This window comes from Erpetoichthys calabaricus, chromosome 1 (genome assembly GCF_900747795.2).
Source record: "Erpetoichthys calabaricus chromosome 1, fErpCal1.3, whole genome shotgun sequence".
Classification (NCBI taxonomy): domain Eukaryota; kingdom Metazoa; phylum Chordata; class Cladistia; order Polypteriformes; family Polypteridae; genus Erpetoichthys; species Erpetoichthys calabaricus.
This window is the reverse complement of record NC_041394.2, coordinates 341,643,621-341,657,380: the sequence shown is the minus strand read 5'-3', so window position 1 is coordinate 341,657,380 and position 13,760 is coordinate 341,643,621. Positions and strand designations below refer to the sequence as shown.

General features: G+C 40.8%; 1 protein-coding gene across 1 annotated transcript in view; it reads right to left on the bottom strand.

Moving 5' to 3' along the window:
* The window catches only part of LOC114668564 (procathepsin L-like), a 54,659-nt gene extending 41,120 nt beyond the window's left edge, over positions 1-13,539 (bottom strand). The window contains exons 1-2 of the mRNA XM_028824400.2: positions 13,355-13,539; positions 8,824-8,897 (exon numbers count right to left, since the gene is read on the bottom strand). The gene's annotated coding sequence lies outside the window, so the exon portion shown is untranslated. The remainder of the gene's footprint in view (positions 1-8,823; positions 8,898-13,354) is intronic.
* Between the last annotated feature and the right edge of the window lie 221 nt (positions 13,540-13,760).

The window sequence follows — 13,760 nt, the reverse complement described above, 5'->3', positions numbered from 1 at the left end:
AACTACTTTGATGGCATTGTAGAACTCATGGGTCTTGTTTTTATCTGCATAGCTCTGGATTTCATTGGCCTTCCCTCTGGAGGAGGGAAACTGATGACGGGTTTGCAAGATGAGCTTGGAATGCTGCATTCTTGGCCTCCAGGAGGGAGAAAATCTTGTATGTGGCCTCCTTGAACCAGTCTGGACTCCTCCTCTTGCAGAATCCAAGGGCTTGGAGGAGGACTGCAGGGCTGTGAGCAGCGAGGTCCACAGTTCATCAACATCAGGATTTGTAATCATGATGTAACCATCCAGGTTGGGATCTGGATGTGTTCAAACTGGGTGTGAAGATGACTTTACAATGCATTTTTGGTGTCAGTGCTTGCAAGGGATGCAATACTGAGGTGTGACTTGTGGGATTGTCTTCTAGTAGCTGGTCTAAGTACAATGTGAAGAATGGACCAGACAAGTCTACATTCTATGCAGCATTCTGCTCCTCTCATTGTTTGTGTGATCCAGACAACCTGGAGATCACACCGACAGACAAACATAGTCCAGGATGAGCCAATTCTTTGATCAAGGATGCATCTGTGTTGTCTTGTGTTTGTTGGGGAGCTGAAATATTGTGCTGGTAATAGATAGATGGTATTCCACACAGAAGGATAAGAGACAGAGCCCATTAGTGTTCATGTTTCCAGTTCAATGTCAGAACTCCTTCCAACTTGTTCACTGAAGTCTCCAAGTAAGGTGATCTTGTCTGAAGCAGGAACATTCTGGACTGCTTTGTCAAGGGAAACATAGAAGTTGTCCTTTTCTTCCTCTGTTGAATCCAGCATAGGAGCGTCTGTGCTAATGATTGTCATATGGGAACCTTTCGCCAGTGGAACGTGCAGGGTCACTAAGAGCAAGATGATGCCAACAGGGAGGTATGGGATTTTTGGGAGGACATCAAGCATTCTTGACATCAAGGCCAATTTTGTGGACCCAGGTCTCTGGTTTCGGTGGGCCTTTCCAGAAGAATGTATTTCTGGCTGTGGTTTCAGTGAGATGAGTCTCACTGAGGGCAAGATGCCCACCTTGTAGCATTGGAGCTTTGAGGCTATGAGGGCTATAGTCTCTGTGGTGTTTGGTCAGTAGTGGATGAGTTCATGAGTGTGCAGACATTCCAAGAAGCTAGATTTAAAGATTTTGTAGTTTTTCCACCACATGTAGAGAGGTGACTTACCAGGTGCGGTTTTCTGGCCGAGTACAGATAGAATAAACTCTGTTTAGGACACCTTTTACTGTCCTCTCCCCATCAGGGGTAGTCAGTGCTGTCCTTGAAAAAGGTTGCCTAGTCACGCCGGCAGGACACAGACGAGGCACTTGTCCCGGGTGTGCCTTTGAACAGCCATCACACCAACGCTGACATACGTGTAGGTTCCAACCTAAGAACATACACCATCACCCAATGGTAGTTCTCTTTGCTTGTTGCCCATCGCCATAGGACTTTGATGCAGAAGAAAGGATGAGGAAGAGAGTTGGAAGGAAGACCCTGCACAAAGGAGTTGTTGATATTGGTGGTAATGAGGGTGTGCAATCCTCAATCACACTGCTTCACTTCCTGTCAGGAAACCACATAGCAAACCAAGTGCAAGGTATGGCAGGAAGTTGCACCACTTTGGATGGACCCATTGTGGGATGGGATGGGGGTGGTTGAGTCAGTCTTAGTCAGGATCTCACCTCTGACCTCACCCCCATGGGTGGCTCTAGCAGGAGTACATGACTCCTGATGGTATTGCTCAGGGAATTATTGATCACACAAACTCTCCACCACATTAAGGCACTGTGGCTCATTCATAGAGAATATTTGATTCGTGTGGACTTTCCCAGATATCTCAGGTTCCTCTCATATTAGGCTAACTGGCCACTTGAGTGCACACGCTGATGGACTGGCAACAAACCAAGGCTGCTCCAAATTTTGTTCCTGTACATTTGCATCTGTTTGTTCTACTTTGTAGCATTTTTGGTATTAATTTGGAAATCTTTGCTTTTAATCCACATGTATGGAGATGACAGGCAGCACATCCCATCAGCATTTGTCTGCATGTCTGAGGTGAAATGGGGATGACCAACAGTTTTTCTTAATAAAACTAACCCTAATAACAAAGAGGAAACTGTGTAGAGAAAATACTCAACTACTCCCTTGATGTGCTGTTCTTGAATATCTACAGTATATGTGAGTTTACAAGATGAATATTAATAAAGACACTATGTGCCAAACTGCAGTGAGTTGGCAGCAGAAACTCAGATCCCTGGATAAAAAGTCACCACCAACGATCACGGACACAGTTTCAGGAAAGTACCATACTAGTTTGTCTCCTAAATTATTAAACATAAACTACAGTGGTGAGGATCTGATATGTTATAGAAGCTAAAGTAGCACACAGATTTATTTTTCCAACTTTCTTCACTCTAAAGTCATCTTTACCATCACAATTTTAGGAATGTCTCCTTATTATTAAAATTAAACTATGGTGGTAAGGATCTGATATTTGATGAAAGATACAAAACCAAAAAAATAAAATTACTTTTCAATTTCACGTTGGAAAAAAAATTAAAAACTGTTGCTTCCTCATTTTATTTGATTGTTAATTAGGCAAAAAGATGATTCCCTCAAATAATTCCTCCTAATTAAAGTAATACTAAAAGGCAATTGTATATAAAGTTTAAATAATAATAATAATAATTCATTACATTTATATAGCGCTTTTCTCAGTACTCAAAGCGCTATCCACACAGGGAGGAACCGGGAAGCGAACCCACAATCTTCCACAGTCTCCTTACTGCAAAGCAGCAGCACTACCACTTAAACATTTCTGATGTGAGGTTAACTCTGTAATCAAAGATAAACTATAAAGTTACCCAAAAGAGAAAGCAGGTGTATCAATATGGCTGTATAAAGATTGAATTAAAAATAAAAATCCTTCCTGCCTTATGTCTAATTTAAGGCTTTGCCTCCTGAAAGTCCCTTGGGTTTGTCACCTTACTATTTCATTTTTGGTAGCCATGTTCTGATTCTCATTTGACTTAGTGACTTCCACACCTCCCAGCCCTTTCAGTCTCCTGACTTAACCCTAAGCAGACCCTCATGTTGACAGGACAGGTGGTTTGTTTTCATTGTGCGGTTGAAACACAAACTCAAAGCCCAGTAAAGCCCCTTCATCCACCAGCAGGGCTTACCTTAATAGCCCCGAGTGCAAGTCCCACCCTGAGCTCCTCATTTAGTCTTCCTCTGATGTTATTTACTCACAGTGAGCCCCCCACCTTCTCGTGAGTATAAAGAAGTCAGTGTGGACGTGTCAAGAGCCACAAGTTACAGTCAGGCCTCTTCTGTGTCACCTCTGAACTGCTCAGTGTCACCCAACACTGTATCACACTAACAGGAAAGTTTCTGTTCACTTGGGCAACAAGGTAATCACATTCCTAAAGTTCAGTTCTGGGTTCAAAATGAAACGTGTCAACCTAGGTAGGCTATGCCATGTGACAGATTGCCGAGAAACTGAATTTAATACAAAGGTGACTATTGTTGTCTTGAGATAAGATGACGAGCTGCACAGATGGAGAACTGCCATGAGAGGATAAAAACATCGGAGTGTATAGTTTGAGAAACAAACACCTCCATTGGCTTCTTCCTTGAATACAAATACAAGTGCTGTCTGCAACAGTGAAACGATGACTCTAGAATAGTGGTCTTAGAGGAAGAGTTTCAAAGAAAAATCCACATCTGGAACTATTAGTAAAAAGAAACAGATGATGACTGGAAAAGCGTGTTATCCTCAGCATCCTGGAGTCTTGTTTTCACTCTTGCCGAAGACACTGGTGTTTGGCTTGTATTTACAGAAGAAGCCAACTGAAGACCAGTAAGGCAAACATAACATTTTTAAGTGACTGCAAACTACTTAGCAGTAGTATAAGTATTCAGATTTTTTGCTGTGGCACTTCACATTCTGGTCCTGTTTGATTCAGTTCTCTTTGAGATGTGTCTGGACATTGTTTGGAGTCCACATTTGGCAAATTGAATTGATTGGCCATCACTTAGAAAGGCATGTGTGTACAGAAGGCCTGCAATTTCCACTGCATATTAGGAAAAAAACCAAGCCACGAAATCCAAGAAACTCTCCGATCAAATTGTGGTGAGATATAGTTCAGGAAATGGGGGGATAAAACAATTTCTAAAGCTTTGAGTGTTTCCAGGCACAGTGGCCTAAATAATTATGAAATGTTAGAAGTTTAGAACCACCAGAACTCTTTTCTTAGAGTTAACCATCTTGCCAAACACAGTAACTGGACAACAAAGGGGCTTTGGTCAGGGAGGTGAGCAACAACCCAATGATCAATCAAACATCACTTAAGAAGTCCTCTACTGAGATGGGAGAACTTGTCGAAAGGACATCTCATCAGCACTCTATCAATCAGGCATTCATGTTAGGGTGGCTAGATGGAAACCATGCAGTTTTGACTAAAAGCCATATGACAGATTGCTTAGACTCTGCCAGCCTGAGGAAAAAGATTCTCTGGACTGATAAGGCAAAACTTGAACTCTTTGTGCAGAACTCCAGCACTAAGTCTGGTGAAGTCCAGGCACTGCTCATCTCCTGCCTAATACCATCCCCACAGTGAAGTGTGGTGGTTGCAGCATAATACCATGAGGACAGGGAGACTAGTAGGAATGGAGGGAAGGATGAATATGGCCAAATATAGAGAGGTTCTTCCTGAGAACATGACCCTGAGTGCACACCACCTTAGACTGGGGCAACAGATCACCTTTCAGTGTGACAATGACCTGAAGAATGCAGCCAACAAGACTGGAGTGGCTTTGGAACAAGTCTCTGAGTGTCATTGGGTGGCAATGAAGCCCACACATTTCTGGAGAGACCCGAAGATGGCAGTTTACAGATGCTTTTCATCCAATCTAACAAAGATTGAGATGATTTGCCAGGCTGAATGAGATAAAATAATAATAATAAAAAAATCAGCTGTGCAAAGCGAGCCTTGAGCACCACCATATTTGCAATGATCATGTAGTATGATTACCAAATGCAGTTCTGAAATGAAAATGATATGTCACACTACAGAAAGCAAATATTTCATCTGGATCACTCCACAACAGATGGCGAGCTGTGCTGAGTACATACAGTGATATGACCACTTTAATTTCATAATGACAGTGATTGTAACAGAAGTATTGACTCTTCAGCAGCCTGCTCTATCAAGATTAAGATGTTATTCGCTGCACAAATTATTATTTTCTCACCACCTCTGATCATGAGAGATATAAAGAAATTCTGTGGCTGAATGAGGTGCCAGGACTGATCTGATTGACTGGTACTGGTATGTCACTTTTGTATTCATGTATGTATTTATTTCTTTGCTCAGATTGAGCATATTACCATCAGAAATGATGTAGTGTGACAACTACCGTTTACATACACTTTTCACATATGCACAATATTTCCTGTAGTTAGATCTATATAGATCTTTATATCTCACGAGAACTCCTCCAAAATTCACTTATTGGTAGGGCACTGAGACTGCTATTTCTAAAGTGTAAAATTAAAATTGTAATTTTTGTTTTTTCAAAGGGACATACACTGTAAAAAAATAATGTTAAATTTACGATAAAGTAATGGTTGCCAGAATTTTACCATAAAAAAGAAGGTAGTCTATGGTATAACTTTGTAGTAAATAACTGTTTTTTCTTTACCACGCATTCCAATAGAGGTGAACATTCAACCATAACCTAAAATCCATGCACTGTTACAAATATGCCAATCAATAAACCCTTAGAAAATATTGTCAGGATCAAACACTAGTACACGGTTTGCATCAATAACGTAATAACAACCAATAACAAACATACAGTTAGGTCCATAAATATTTGGACAGAGACAACTTTTTTCTGATTTTGGTTCTGTACATTACCACAATGAATTTTAAATGAAACAACTCAGATGCAGTTGAAGTGCAGACTTTCAGCTTTAATTCAGTGGGGTGAACAAAATGATTGCATAAACATGTGAGGCAACTAAAGCTTTTTTTTAACACAATCCCTTCATTTCAGGGGCTCAAAAGTAATTGGACAATTGACTCAAAGGCTATTTCATGGGCAGGTGTGGGCAAGTCCGTCGTTATGTCATTATTAATTAAGCAGATAAAAGGCCTGGAGTTGATTTGAGGTGTGGTGCTTGCATGTGGAAGATTTTGCTGTGAACAGACAACATGTGGTCAAAGGAGCTCTCCATGCAGGTGAAAGAAGCCATCCTTAAGCTGTGAAAACAGAAAAAACCCATCCGAGAAATTGCTACAATATTACGAGTGGCAAAATGTACAGTTTGGTACATCCTGAGAAAGAAAGCAAGCACTGGTGAACTCAGCAACGCAAAAAGACCTGGATGTCCACGGAAGACAACAGTGGTGGATGATCACAGAATCATTTCCATGGTGAAGAGAAACCCCTTCACAACAGCCAACCAAGTGAACAACACTCTCCAGGGGGTAGGCATATCGATATCCAAGTCTACCATAAAGAGAAGACTGCATGAAAGTAAATCCAGAGGGTGCACTGCTAGGTGCAAGCCACTCATATGCCTCAAGAATAGAAAGGCTAGATTGGACTTTGCTAAAGAACATCTAAAAAAGCCAGCACAGTTCTGGAAAAACATTCTTTGGACAGATGAAACCAAGATCAACCTCTACCAGAATGATGGCAAGAAAAAAGTATGGAGAAGGCATGGAACAGCTCATTATCCAAAGCATAGCACATCATCTGTAAAACACGGTGGAGGCAGTGTGATGGCTTGGGAGTGCATGGCTGCCAGTGGCACAGGGACACTAGTGTTTATTGATGATGTGACACAGGACAGAAGCAGCCGAATGAATTCTGAGGTGTTCAGAGACATACTGTCTGCTCAAATCCAGCTACATGCAGTCAAATTGATTGGGTGGCGTTTCATGATACAGATGGACAATGACACAAAACATACAGCCAAAGCAACCCAGGAGTTTATTAAAGCAAAGAAGTGGAAAATTCTTGAATGGCCAAGTCAGTCACCTGATCTTAACCCAACTGAGCATGCATTTCACTTGTTGAAGACTAAACTTCAGACAGAAAGGCCCACAAACAAACAACAACTGAAAGCCGCTGCAGTAATGGGCTGGCAGAGCATTAAAAGGAGGAAACCCAGCATCTGGTGACGTCCATGAGTTCAAGACTTCAGGCTGTCATTGCCAGCAAAGGGTTTTCAACCAAGCATTAGAAATGAACATTTTATTTCCAGTTATTTAATTTGTCCAATTACTTTTGAGCCCCTGAAATGAAGGGATTGTGTTAAAAAAATGATTTAGTTGCCTCACATTTTTATGCAATCGTTTTGTTCACCCCACTGAATTAAAGCTGAAAGTCTGCACTTCAACTGCATCTGAGTTGTTTCATTTAAAATTCATTGTGGTAATGTACAGAACCAAAATTAGAAAAAAGTTGTCTCTGTCCAAATATTCATGGACCTAACTGTATATACTGTATATTTATATATTATATATTTATATATATATATATATATATATATATATATATATATATATATATATATATATATATATTGTGAAGGATTGCCGGCTTTCTACTCCGGCCCTCACCCCCAGGCCGCCAGGAGGAGCTCTCCCAGCAGCGTAGACATGCCCCGAGTTCCAGCAGGGCCTCATGGACTATGTAGTTTTTATACACAGCCCTGCTGGATACTTTGGGGGCCACCGGGAGTCGCTGTAAGGGGGCTCGTGGACTCTTATGTGCCCTATAACCCGGGAGTACGTCACGGTCACGTGACAGGAAGGAACGACGTGCTCCCGAGGTGAAGAAAAGGACTGTTTACCCTGACCCGGAAGGGAAAAGGAACTGTGGACTGGTTGGCCAGGAACACCTCCAGGTCAGGGTGTATAAAAGGATTGTGGGAAAGCCCAGACATTGAGCTGAGCTGGGAGGTAGGGTGGCAAAGTGTCTGGGCGAGGAGGATTGGTTAGTGAGAGAGAGAATTATTGTGTTTATGAGTGTGGTGTGGAGAGTGCTTTGTGCACGATTTAATAGTAAAATAAATACTATTTATACTTTTACCTGGTGTTCAGAGTGGTACCTGAGGGTTCAAGAGGTGGACAAAGCCTCTATCTGCTACAATATATTGGAGTCGCTGTAGGGGGACTCGGAGGCTCGTTTGTGCCCTATAACCTGGGAGTACGTCATGATCACATGACAGGAAGAAACGACGTGCTCCCGGGGTGAAGAAAAGGACTGATTACCCTGACCCGGAAGGAATAAGGACTTGTGGGGTTTCAACAGGAACCACTTCCGGGTCAGGGGGTATAAAGGACTCCAGGGAAAGCCCAGACGTTGAGCTGAGCTGGGAGGTAGGGTGGCAAAGTGTCTGGGCGAGGAGGAGAGTATTGTATTGTGTGTGAGAGAATTATTATATGAGTAGTGTGGTGTGGAGGGTGCTTTGTGCACGTAAGTACAAAATAAAGAAGAGTTGTACTTTTACATCGTGTTTAAAGTGGTACCTGAGGGTCCGAGAGGTGGACATAGACAGCTACTGCTACAATATAAATATATATATATATATATATATATATATATATATATATATATATATATATATTGTTCTAATTCAATTTTATTTTATAACTCATCAAAAGCAGTTATGAAGTTAAAATTTCATCATTTTTACTCTTTCGGCTCCCTTTCCTTCCCCCGAGTACAGTCCCTTTGGAGAAAGAGACAAATTTAAAATAACAACTTTATAAGGCTTGTCTTACCTTTGGGGTCTTTTTTCATGAGATGTGATCTTTTCATAAAATGAGATGCTCTCTCTGATCATTCCGATCATTTTCTGTGGGAAAAAAACTTTTTGTTTATTTTTCAGTGCACACCAGGCCTTCCACAAGACCCCTTTTATCATATTTATTCGATCCCAATTCTTCCTCCCGACTCTTCTTTTTCCCAATCTTCCAAATACCGCCATAACCCTATCCAGATTAGTTTCCACTAAGGAGTTCTGCTTTACCTCTGTCCATATCCTCACAGCCGTGGGGCAGTCCAACATTACATGTCCCACCAAGTTATTTTTCATACATCCTTTCCTGGGGCATTTGGGCCCTTGGAGGATTTTTCTTTTGCTCAGTGCCAGATTTGTTTCTAGCGCTTCATGAGCAGAGAGCCAGGCTAGATCTGCTGATACCTTTCCCATATCAATTTAAATTCTTCCCAAGATTTCCCATTAATAGTTACTGGTTTCTGTTTCTTCCTTATTTTTGTCACCAGCTCTTTCCACTTCCTCCACAAGTCTTTTTCATCCTTTTTAAGCCCGTGATCCTTAATACATTCCATCATCCTCCTATAAATTTTGAGTAGTCTAAATTTGTATGGGTTTTTATTTAGGGTTGTAAAAAGGCCATCCATCCATCCATTATCGAACCTGCTATATCCCAACTACAGGGTCACGGGGGTCTGCTGGAGCCAATCCCAGCCAACACAGGGTACAAGGCAGGAAACAAACCCTGGGCAGGGTGCCAACCCACCGCAGGGCACACACACAACAAGCACACACTAGGGACAATTTAGAATCGCCAATGCACCTAACCTGCATGTCGTGGGAGGAAACTGGAGTACCAGGAGGAAACCCCCTCAGACACGGGGAGAACATGCAAACTCCACACAGGGAGAACCTGGGAAGCGAACCCAGGTCTCCTAACTGCGAGGCAGCAGTGCTACCACTGCAATAGTTCTCAGTCGTGGGTTTAACATCAGCACTCAAAACCGACTGAACCTTCAGATATTCACATACCTGTTATCTGTGGATGACTTGAAGCTCTGCAGCTGCAGCACCTAGAAGAGCAGGTCTGCTTTGTGAAATGATTTCTAAATGACATTTGAACCCGAGTCTTCTAACTGCGAGGCAGCAGCGCTACCCACTTTGCCACCGTGCCTCCCTGTAAAAAGGCCATACCTTCTTAAATGCCCAACTATCATATAACCAATAACAAACATATATCATTTAATTACATACATTGAAAAGAATTCGATGTTTAAGGATGTTATGGCACATTGTCTGGTGGAGAAGTAAAGTTTGCTTTTGTGGTGTATGGTGTGCTACAGGTGTGCCAGCTTATCGAATACAGCCCACCAAAAATCACCTTCCATAACCTCAAAAAACCTCCAGCACGCAAGGAAAATCAAGTCCGCTAACTCTGCTCAAGTCTTTTTCCCCTCCTGTTCAAAGGTATGCAGTTCACCAGAACAATATGGCAAAAGGGGGCGTGTCCTTATGCAAATATCGTAACTTTGGTGTTACTGAAATAGCGCTTTACCGTTTTACATTTTACAGTTGTTTACCTTTGCTATTTAACAGTTTTACATTGTAAAATTAACAGCGATTTTTTCAGTGTAACTGTAATGTATCAGTAAACGATATTTTGGATTAGAAAAGTATTGCTTTTACAGAACTTTGCTGTAATAATAATGAAATGTATTGTTTTAAGATATACAGGTAATTTTCAGTAGAACATACAGTAACTTTCCTTTTTCTCAGAAAAAGTGTTTTACTTTCACCATTTACAGTATTTTTACCGTTATATTTACTGACATTTTTAAGAAATTTGACAAACGAGACGAGACCGTTCATTCCATCAAGTCCGTTTGTTAGCCAATAGCTATGCTGCCCCAATAGCGCATCCAGATACGTCTTAAAGGTTGTGAAGGCTTCTGCTTCAACTCCTTCTCTCGGTAGTGTTCAGAGTCCCAGGACTGTTTGCATAAAGAAGTGCTTCCCGGGCCGGCTTCAGTTTTAACTGTAATGAATCAGTAAACGGGCATATTTTGAAGGTAGAAAAATATTGATTTTACAGAACTTGGCTGTAACAAATAATGGAATGTATTGTTTAAGGTAATTTTCATTAGAACATAAGGTAACTTTTCTTTTTTTCAGAAAATGTATTTTACTTTCACCAGTTAGGGTATTTTCACTGTTAAATTTACTGACATATTTTACAGTACACTTCCTTTTAATTCCCACTGTGATTCACGCTTAAGCTGAAAGAATGTTGCTGGAGAGCTGTTGCAGTGCCACACCCACTTTTCTCATTGGTCCATCCTTTTTAGTAGGTTAGCTTTTTATTTTTGTCCTCAAATAAAAATGATCCCATACTACGTACATGCATTTTAATACACACCTTCCTTGATTAAAATGTCAGATGATTATAAACTAACACAGCAAAATCAACTGTGTTAAATGTATCCATAAAAAGGTTAACTCTTAAAAATTATTTGCAAAGCGCATATATGGGTGGCGATGATATACAAGGTACATCTGCATAAGAAGGTTTAGATGTGCAAACACAAATTGCAAGGAATAGCAAAACGGTAATCGGACAGTTAGCTGTTATATATTGCTGGTCAAAATTATAACGGGTATTATTTGGAAGTTTCGCCTTGCGGTGGGCTGATATGCTTTACGTATTACCAAAGGCAGGCAGTCAATTTATGTTCACCATTTGTAAGTGGATTTAAAGTAGTATTAACAAAACACATTCAAACTAGAAGTGCAAAAAATACACACTTTTTATATTAGTATGACTGTATAAATGAACACATCGATGGATTTTTAAAAGAAGCATGAAAATTCAAGGTATGCAAATATTTAAAAATAAACAATTTTTTTTTTATATATTGAGAGTATGTCAAATAATACTCCATACGGGATTTGTGAATGTATAGACAGTGGAAAAAGAAGATCCCCGTTGCAGTAAAAGAACTCCTTTATAGGTTTTTCTTCTACATTGTAGCCTCTCTGCACAATTCATGTTTTTCACATCAGGTACATGGAGCGTAAAATCCTGGAGATAAAGAGCAAATATGGCGCAGACGAAAAACGTGAGACACAGGCATCAATGAGTGATCGAGGGTGAAGCTGGAAGCATGCAGTAGCGTGTAATGAAACATAAAAGGGCTGATTGTTAATGTAAATCACAGTATAAAAAGAGTTAGAATTCTATTCAAGACAGACGCTTGCAATAACACGTATTGGACAAAATAAAGCAAGGAAGTACCATCACCTATACAGATATGAAAAACGTCATCTATAGGTGTCTTGGTGCGGAAAATCTTCAATTTTTGAACTGGAGACTGTTTATATTAAATGTTAATTATTTTGCTCAAACAAACCAGAATGAGTTGGGTTTACAGGACTTTAATTACAGGCATTACAAGCATCCTTTGGTAATGTACTAGAAATGTATGCATTTCTTCCAGGCAGTTTCTTTTCCAATTAGTTTTATTATACAGGAATGGGAAATAAGTACAGATGCGCACCTAACCTGTTTAAATTAGTTTAACTCCTGGGAACGTGCGGACACTGTAGGCTAAGCATTACTGAATTACTTCTGTGTTCAAGAAATAAAAAAAAGAGGTAATCAAAAGATCAAACACTTTGATCAGTCATTCGTCATCAGGACAAGATAGCCAATCAACTGTGTGTAACGTCACATGTTCGGAAACTCCACTTGTGCATTTTAACATAAATTTGTCTCGCCTGATGGACCAAAAAGAAGAAGAGAAAAGATGACAGAAGGGTGACATGGGAAGCGACGGCAGACATCAAGTGATATGACGGCAAAAAAGCAACCGTTAAATAACACCGATCGATAAGCCTCCCAAGGCAAAAACCCCTCCTTTGACACATCTAATTTTTAAGTAAGCTTTCTAAAACCTCACATCCAGACTTTGCTATCTGGATTTTTTACTGTGTTATTTTCTTGTAGTTGTTATTGTTATACGTTAATAAATATCAGGTTGTTTGGTCCTGCAGCGCACCTTACATCACAAAAGCATCCTTTTCTTTCCCACCAGACAAACCTGAGATCATTCGAGTGGATATTGAAATTGTACCAGTGAGTAAAATTGGTAGACTGTATGTTTAAACGTAAAAAAGACTGATAGCTGAATTGGAAATCGTCATACAAAAATAAATTGTATTGGATTGTATTGTATTTAAGTGCCCGTGACCCTGTGTTTGGATTCAGCGGGTTGGAAAATGGATGGATGGATGGATGTATTTAAGTGTTAGGTCATAGAAAAGTAAATCCTCTACAAGTAAGGGGTTAAAAAAGAATAAACAAACAAGGCAGACCCGGGCTGCGCCGATTGAGTAGTGATACAGCCAATCAGTGGCGACGTTGTGTTTCTCCCGGAATCCCTTCCCGGAAATCCATGAAAGGAAGTAGGCTGGACGCTGTGATAGCTCGTTTGTCTTCATGCCAGAGAAACAAATCCCAGCAGGATAACGGTACGCACCTGTATGTGAATATGAGAGACTGAGCTCACTGTTGTCAGATATTCCAGTCTTAGTCCGTGAGCAGCACGCGAAGGTTCCCCGTAGTTTCTGTAGTCTTGGGAGATTTAATTGCATCATTCTTGATGGAGTATCTCTATGCACTGACGGCTACTCGCCGGTGGTTTCAATGTCTTACAGTAGCATAACTTAGTCAGATTTGCTTTAAAAAGCACAGGGACGTATCCGCAGTAAGTGGACGTTAATTTCTCAACTCAATTTCTCACGAATTCAGGAGTAACGGAGATACTGATTCCCTTTCGGTTCAGTGCAGACGCGTGATTGTTCCGCCGTGGTGGTGCTTCGCTCACTTCTGTGCGCCGCTTCCATGCCAGAATCGTCTTCTCCCGGCAGTAACGTGCACGCTCG